Raw genomic sequence first — 6,677 nt, forward strand, 5'->3', positions numbered from 1 at the left:
CTTGTTCTAAGATACCACTTGTTCTTCAACTTGATGAATGTGATGATCCGTGACACTCATCATCATTCTCACCTATGAACGTGTGACTGACAACCACCTCCGTTCTACCTTAGATTGGGTGGATATCTCTTAGATTCCTGATACACGATGCATGGTTGATCGCCTGACAACCGAGTGCTCGCCTGACAAACGAGCCAGCCATTCCGTGAGATCAGAGTCTTCGTGGTATAGGCTAGAACTGATGGCGGCATTCAAGAGAATCTGGAAGGTCTAACCTTGTCTGTGGTATTCTGAGTAGGATTCAATGATTGAATGACTGTGACGTGCTTCAAACTCCTGAGGGCGGGGCGTTAGTGACAGACGCAAAAGAATCACTGGATTCTATTCCGGCCTGATCGAGAACCGACAGATGGATAGCCGTGCCGTGACAGGGTGCGTTGAACATTTCCACTGAGAGGATGGGAGGTAGCCACTGACAACGGTGAAACCCTTGCTTAAGCTTGCCATGGAAAGGAGTAAGAAAGATTGGATGAAGACAGTAGGAAAGCAGAGAGACGGAAGGGAAGGCATCTTCATACGCTTGTCTGAAGTTCCTACCAATGAATTACATAAGTATCTCTATCTTTATCTTTATGCTTTATTCGTATATCACCATACCCATTTGAGTTTGCCTGACTGAGATTTACAAGGTGACCATAGCTTGCTTCATACCAACAATATCTGTGGGATCGACCCTTACTCGCGTAAGGTTTATTACTTGGACGACCCAGTACACTTGCTGGTTAGTTGTGCGAAGTTGTGTTTATGCCATGGTATTGAACACCAAGTTTTTGGGGCCATTACTAGGGATTATTTGATTTGTGAAAAGTATTGATCACAATTTCGCGCACCAAGTTTTTGGTGCCGTTGCCGGGGATTGTTGAGTTTGGACAACTGACGGTTCATCTTGTTGCTTAGATTAGGTATTTTTTTTCGAAATTCTTGAAGATGAATTCTAGAGTTTCATGATGATTTGTTGAAGTCTGGCTGGCTGTGAAGCCATGTCTAATTTCATTGGACCGAGATTTCAACTTATCATCACAATAGCTTGTTGATTTCTATCAATCTTGCTATTGGAGCAGTGATCTGCTAAGGCTTGGCTGGCCTTTGGCCATGTCTAGTGTTTTGGACCGAAGCTTTCTTTGAAAGCTTGGCTGGCTGTGAAGCCATGTCTAATTCCTGGACCGGAGTATTACACTAGCATTGCACTGATTCCTGGAATTCTCATTAAGAATTTTGATGCCTTTTTCCACTTAATTTTCGAAAAACACAAAAAAAATTTACAAAATCATAAAATCCAAAAATATTTTTTTTGAGTCTAGTGTTTCATTTTAAGTTTGGTGTCAATTGCATGCATTCATTCATGTGTCTTAAGGATCTTCAAGATGTTATTGATGATTTCTTACTCTAATCTTTGAATTCTCTTGACTTGAGTGTTTATGTGTCTCATATGTGTCTCATTAGTGTCAGCAGTATACAAACTGCTAAGTTTGGTGTCTTGCATGCATTGTTATTTGATTTTAGTTGCATTTTGACTATTAAAAATCCAAAAATATTTTTAATTTGTGTCTTTTCAAGTCAATAATACAGAGAATTAAAGATTCAGAACATTCAGCAGAGGAATTGCACAGAAAAAGCTGGGCGTTCAAAACGCCCAGTGAAGAAGGACAGACTGGCGTTTAAACGCCAGCCAGGGTACCTGGTTGGGCGTTTAACGCCCAAAAAGGTATAGTTTTGGGCGTTAAACGCCAGAATGTGCACCATTCTGGGCGTTTAACGCCAGGATGGCTCAAGGGGGAAGATTCTGTTTTTCAATGCAATTTTTTTCAGGTTTTCAAAGTTTTTCAAAATCAAATCTTTTTCAAATCATATCTTTTCAATCATATATTTTCAAAACCAATTTCTTTCCTTTTTCAAAGATACTTGCTATCAATTAATGATTTGATTCAACAATTCAAGTATGTTGCCTTTTCTGTTGAGAGAGGTTTAATGTTTGGATCATATCTTTTCTTGATAGCCAAGTCATTAATTTTTAAAATCAAATCTTTTCAAAATGTTTTTCAAATCATATCTCCTCAATCACATCTTTTTAAAACCAATCATATCTTCTTAACCACATCTTTTTCAAAATAATTTTCAATCAAATCTTTTTGATTTCTAATTTCAAAATCTTTTTCAAAAATCACTTGATTTCTTTTCCACTCTTGATTTTCGAAAATCAATTAGTGTTTTTCAAAAATGTTTTCAAAATTTTTGACTTAATTTTCGAAAATTACTTCTCCTCTTCTCACATCCTTCTATTTATGGACTAACACTATTCCTTAATGCAAAATTCGAACTCCATCTTCTTTGATAAATTCGAATTTTCTACTTTTGTCTTCTATTTTTCTTTTCCTCTGACACCTCAAGGAATCTCTATACTGTGACATAGAGGATTCCATATTTCCTTGTTTTTTTCTCTTTCATATGAGCAGAAGCAAAGACAAAAGCATTCTTGTTGAGGCTGACCCTGAACCTGAAAGGACCTTGAAGCGAAAGCTAAGAGAAGCTAAGGCACAACTCTCTGTAGAGGACCTAACCGAATTCTTCAAGGAAGAAGAACTCATGGCAGCTGAAAACAACAACAATGCCAACAATGCAAGGAAGGTGCTGGGTGACTTTACTGCACCTACTCCCGACTTCTATGGGAGAAGCATCTCTATCCCTGCCATTGGAGCAAACAACTTTGAGATTAAGCCTCAATTAGTTTCTCTAATGCAACAGAATTACAAGTTCCATGGACTTCCATTGGAAGATCCTCATCAGTTTTTAGCTGAATTCTTGCAAATCTGTGACACTGTCAAGACTAATGGGGTTGACCCTGAGGTCTACAGACTTATGCTATTCCCTTTTGCTGTAAGAGACAGAGCTAGAACATGGTTGGACTCTCAACCTAAAGAAAGCCTGGACTCTTGGGAAAAGCTAGTCAATGCCTTCTTGGCAAAGTTCTTTCCAACTCAAAAATTGAGTAAGCTTAGAGTGGAAGTCCAAACCTTCAGACAGAAGGAAGGAGAATCCCTCTATGAAGCTTGGGAAAGATACAAACAATTAATCAGAAAGTGTCCTTCTGATATGCTTTTTGAATGGAGCATCATAGGTATTTTCTATGATGGTCTCTCTGAACTATCTAAGATGTCTTTGGACAGCTCTACAGGAGGATCTCTTCATCTGAAGAAGACGCCTACTGAAGCTCAAGAACTGATTGAAATGGTTGCAAATAACCAATTCATGTACACTTCTGAAAGGAATCCTGTGAACAATGGGACTAGTCAGAAGAAAGGAGTTCTTGAGATTGACACTCTGAATGCCATATTGGCTCAGAACAAAATATTGACTCAACAAGTCAATATGATTTCTCAAAGTCTGTCTGGAATGCAAAATGCACCAAGCAGTACTAAGGAAGCTTCATCTGAGGAAGAAGCTTATGATCCTGAGAACCCTTCAATGGAAGAGGTGAATTACATGGGAGAACCCTATGGAAACACCTATAATCCTTCATGGAGAAATCATCCAAATTTCTCATGGAAGGATCAACAGAGACCTCAACAAGGTTTCAATAATAATAATGGTGGAAGAAACAGGTCTAGCAATAGCAAGCCTTTTCCATCATCTTCTCAGCAACAGACAGAGAGTTCTAAGCAGAATAACTCTGACTTAGCAACCATGGTCTCTGATCTAATCAAAACCACTCAAAGTTTCATGACTGAAACAAGGTCCTCCATTAGAAACTTGGAGGCACAAGTGGGTCAGCTGAGCAAGAAAATTACTAAACTCCCTCCTAGTACTCTCCCAAGCAATACAGAAGAAAATCCAAAAGGAGAGTGCAAGGCCATCAACATGGCCGAATTTTGGGAGGAAGAAGAGGCAGTGAACACCACTGAGGAAGACCTCAATGGACGTCCACTGGCCTCCAATGAGTTCCCCAATGAGGAACCATGGGAATCTGAGGCTCAAAATGAGACCATAGAGATTCCATTGGACTTACTCCTGCCATTCATGAGCTCTGATGAGTATTCTTCCTCTGAAGAGGATGAGTATGTCACTGAAGAGCAAGTTGCTAAATACCTTGGAGCAATCATGAAGTTGAATGACAAGTTATTTGGAAATGAGACTTGGGAGGATGAACCCCCTTTGCTCACCAAAGAACTGGATGACTTGTCTAGGCAGAAACTGCCTCAAAAGAGACAGGATCCTGGGAAGTTTTCAATACCTTGTACCATAGGCACCATGACCTTCAAGAAGGCCTTGTGTGACTTAGGGTCAAGTGTAAACCTCATGCCTCTCTCTGTAATGGAGAAATTAGGGATCTCTGAGGTGCAAGCTGCAAAAATCTCACTAGAGATGGCAGACAACTCAAGAAAACAAGCCCATGGACTTGTAGAGGATGTTCTGGTAAAAGTTGAAGACCATTACATCCCTACTGATTTCGTAGTCCTAGAGACTTGGAAGTGCATGGATGAATCCATCATCCTTGGCAGACCCTTCCTAGCCACAGCAAAGGCTGTGATTGATGTTGATAGAGGAGAGTTGATCATTCAAGTGAATGAAGAATCCTTGGTGTTTAAGGCTCAAGGATATCCCTTTGTCATCATGGAGAGGAAGCATGAAGAGCTTCCCTCAAAACAGAGCCAAACAGAGCCCCCACAGTCAAACTCTAAGTTTGGTGTTGGGAGGCCACAACCAAACTCTAAGTTTGGTGTTGAACCCCCATATTCAAACTCTAAGTTTGGTGTTGGGAGGTTCCAACATAGCTCTGAGCATTTCTGAGGCTCCATGAGAGTCCTCTGTCAAGCTAATGACATTAAAGAAGCGCTTGTTGGGAGGCAACTCAATGTTTTATAATTAACTATTTTCTTTTGTTATTTTATGTCTTTTGTAGGTTGATGATCATGAGAAGTCACAAAATCAATGAAAAAAGCAAAAAACAGAATGAAAAACAGGAAGAAAAATAGCACACCCTGGAGGACGCACCTACTGGCGTTTAAACGCCAGTCAGGCTAGTAGATGGGCGTTTAACGCCCAGTCTGGCACCATTCTGGGTGTTTAACGCCAGAAAGGGCACCAGACTGGCGTTAAACGCCAGAAAAGGGCAAGAAGCTAGCGTTAAACGCCAGAAATGGGCACCAGCCCGGCGTTTAACGCCAGAAATGGCTAAAAACGCAATTTGCTTGCCATTTGGTGCAGGGATGCCTTTTCCTTGACACCTCAGGATCTGTGGACCCCACAGGATCCCCACCTACCCCACCACTCTCTCTCCCTTCTTCACCCATTCACCAATCACCTCAACACCTCTTCCCCAAAAGCCTTTCACCTATCAAATCCCATCTTTCTCTTCACTACTCACATCCATCCTTCATAAAACCCCACTACCTCACCATTCAAATTCAAACCACTTTCCCACCCAAACCCACCCATACATGACCGAACCCTACCCTTCCCCCACTCCTATTGAAACCCTCCTTCACTCCTTCATTTTCACACAACACACACCCCACTTATCCCTTTCTTGGCCGAAAACAAAAGCCATTCCCTTTCCCTTCATTTCTTCTTCTTCTACTCTCTTCTTTCTTCTCTTGCTCGAGGACGAGCAAACCTTTTAAGTTTGGTGTGGTAAAAGCATTGCTTTTTGTTTTTCCATAACCATTTATGGCATCCAAGGCCGGAGAAACCTCTAGAAAGAGGAAAGGGAAGGCAAAAGCTTCCACCTCCGAGTCATGGGAGATGGAGAGATTCATCTCAAGGGTGCATCAAGACCACTTCTATGAAGTTGTGGCCTTGAAGAAGGTGATCCCCGAGGTCCCTTTTTCACTCAAAAAGAGTGAATACCCGGAGATCCGACATGAGATCCGAAGAAGAGGTTGGGAAGTCCTTACCAACCCCATTCAACAAGTCAGAATCTTGATGGTTCAAGAGTTCTATGCCAATGCATGGATCACCAAGAACCATGATCAAAGTGTGAACCCGGATCCAAAGAATTATCTTACTATGGTTCGGGGGAAATACTTGGATTTTAGTCCGGAAAGTGTAAGGTTGGCATTCAATTTGCCCATGATGCAAGGAGATGAACATCCTTACACTAGAAGGGTCAACTTTGATCAAAGGTTGGACCAAGTCCTCACAGTCATATGTGAAGAGGGCGCCCAATGGAAGAGAGATTCAAGAGGGAAGCCGGTTCAATTGAGAAGGCATGACCTCAAGCCCGTGGCTAGGGGATGGTTGGAGTTCACCCAACGCTCAATCATTCCCACTAGCAACCAGTCCGAAGTTACCATAGACCGGGCTATCATGATTCATAGCATCATGATTGGAGAAGGAATAGAAGTTCATGAGGTTATAGCTCAAGAGCTTTATAAGGTGGCGGACAAGTCCTCTACCTTGGCAAGGTTAGCTTTCCCTCATCTCATTTGTCACCTCTGTTATTCAGTTGGAGTTGACATAGAGGGAGACATCCCTATTGATGAGGACAAGCCCATCACTAAGAAGAGGATGGAGCACACAAGAGACCCCACTCATCATGAGATCCCTAAGATGCCTCAAGGGATGCACTTTCCTCCACAAAACTATTGGGAGCAACTAAACACCTCCCTAGGAGAATTGTT

General features: G+C 41.7%; 1 non-coding gene across 1 annotated transcript; it reads right to left on the reverse strand.

Moving 5' to 3' along the window:
* Positions 1-3,048: 3,048 nt before the first annotated feature.
* Positions 3,049-3,156, reverse strand: LOC112719278 (small nucleolar RNA R71). The gene has a single exon (XR_003161586.1). It is a non-coding gene; the product is annotated as a small nucleolar RNA R71 (small nucleolar RNA).
* Positions 3,157-6,677: the final 3,521 nt, after the last annotated feature.

This window comes from Arachis hypogaea, chromosome 10 (genome assembly GCF_003086295.3).
Source record: "Arachis hypogaea cultivar Tifrunner chromosome 10, arahy.Tifrunner.gnm2.J5K5, whole genome shotgun sequence".
Classification (NCBI taxonomy): Eukaryota; Viridiplantae; Streptophyta; class Magnoliopsida; order Fabales; family Fabaceae; genus Arachis; species Arachis hypogaea.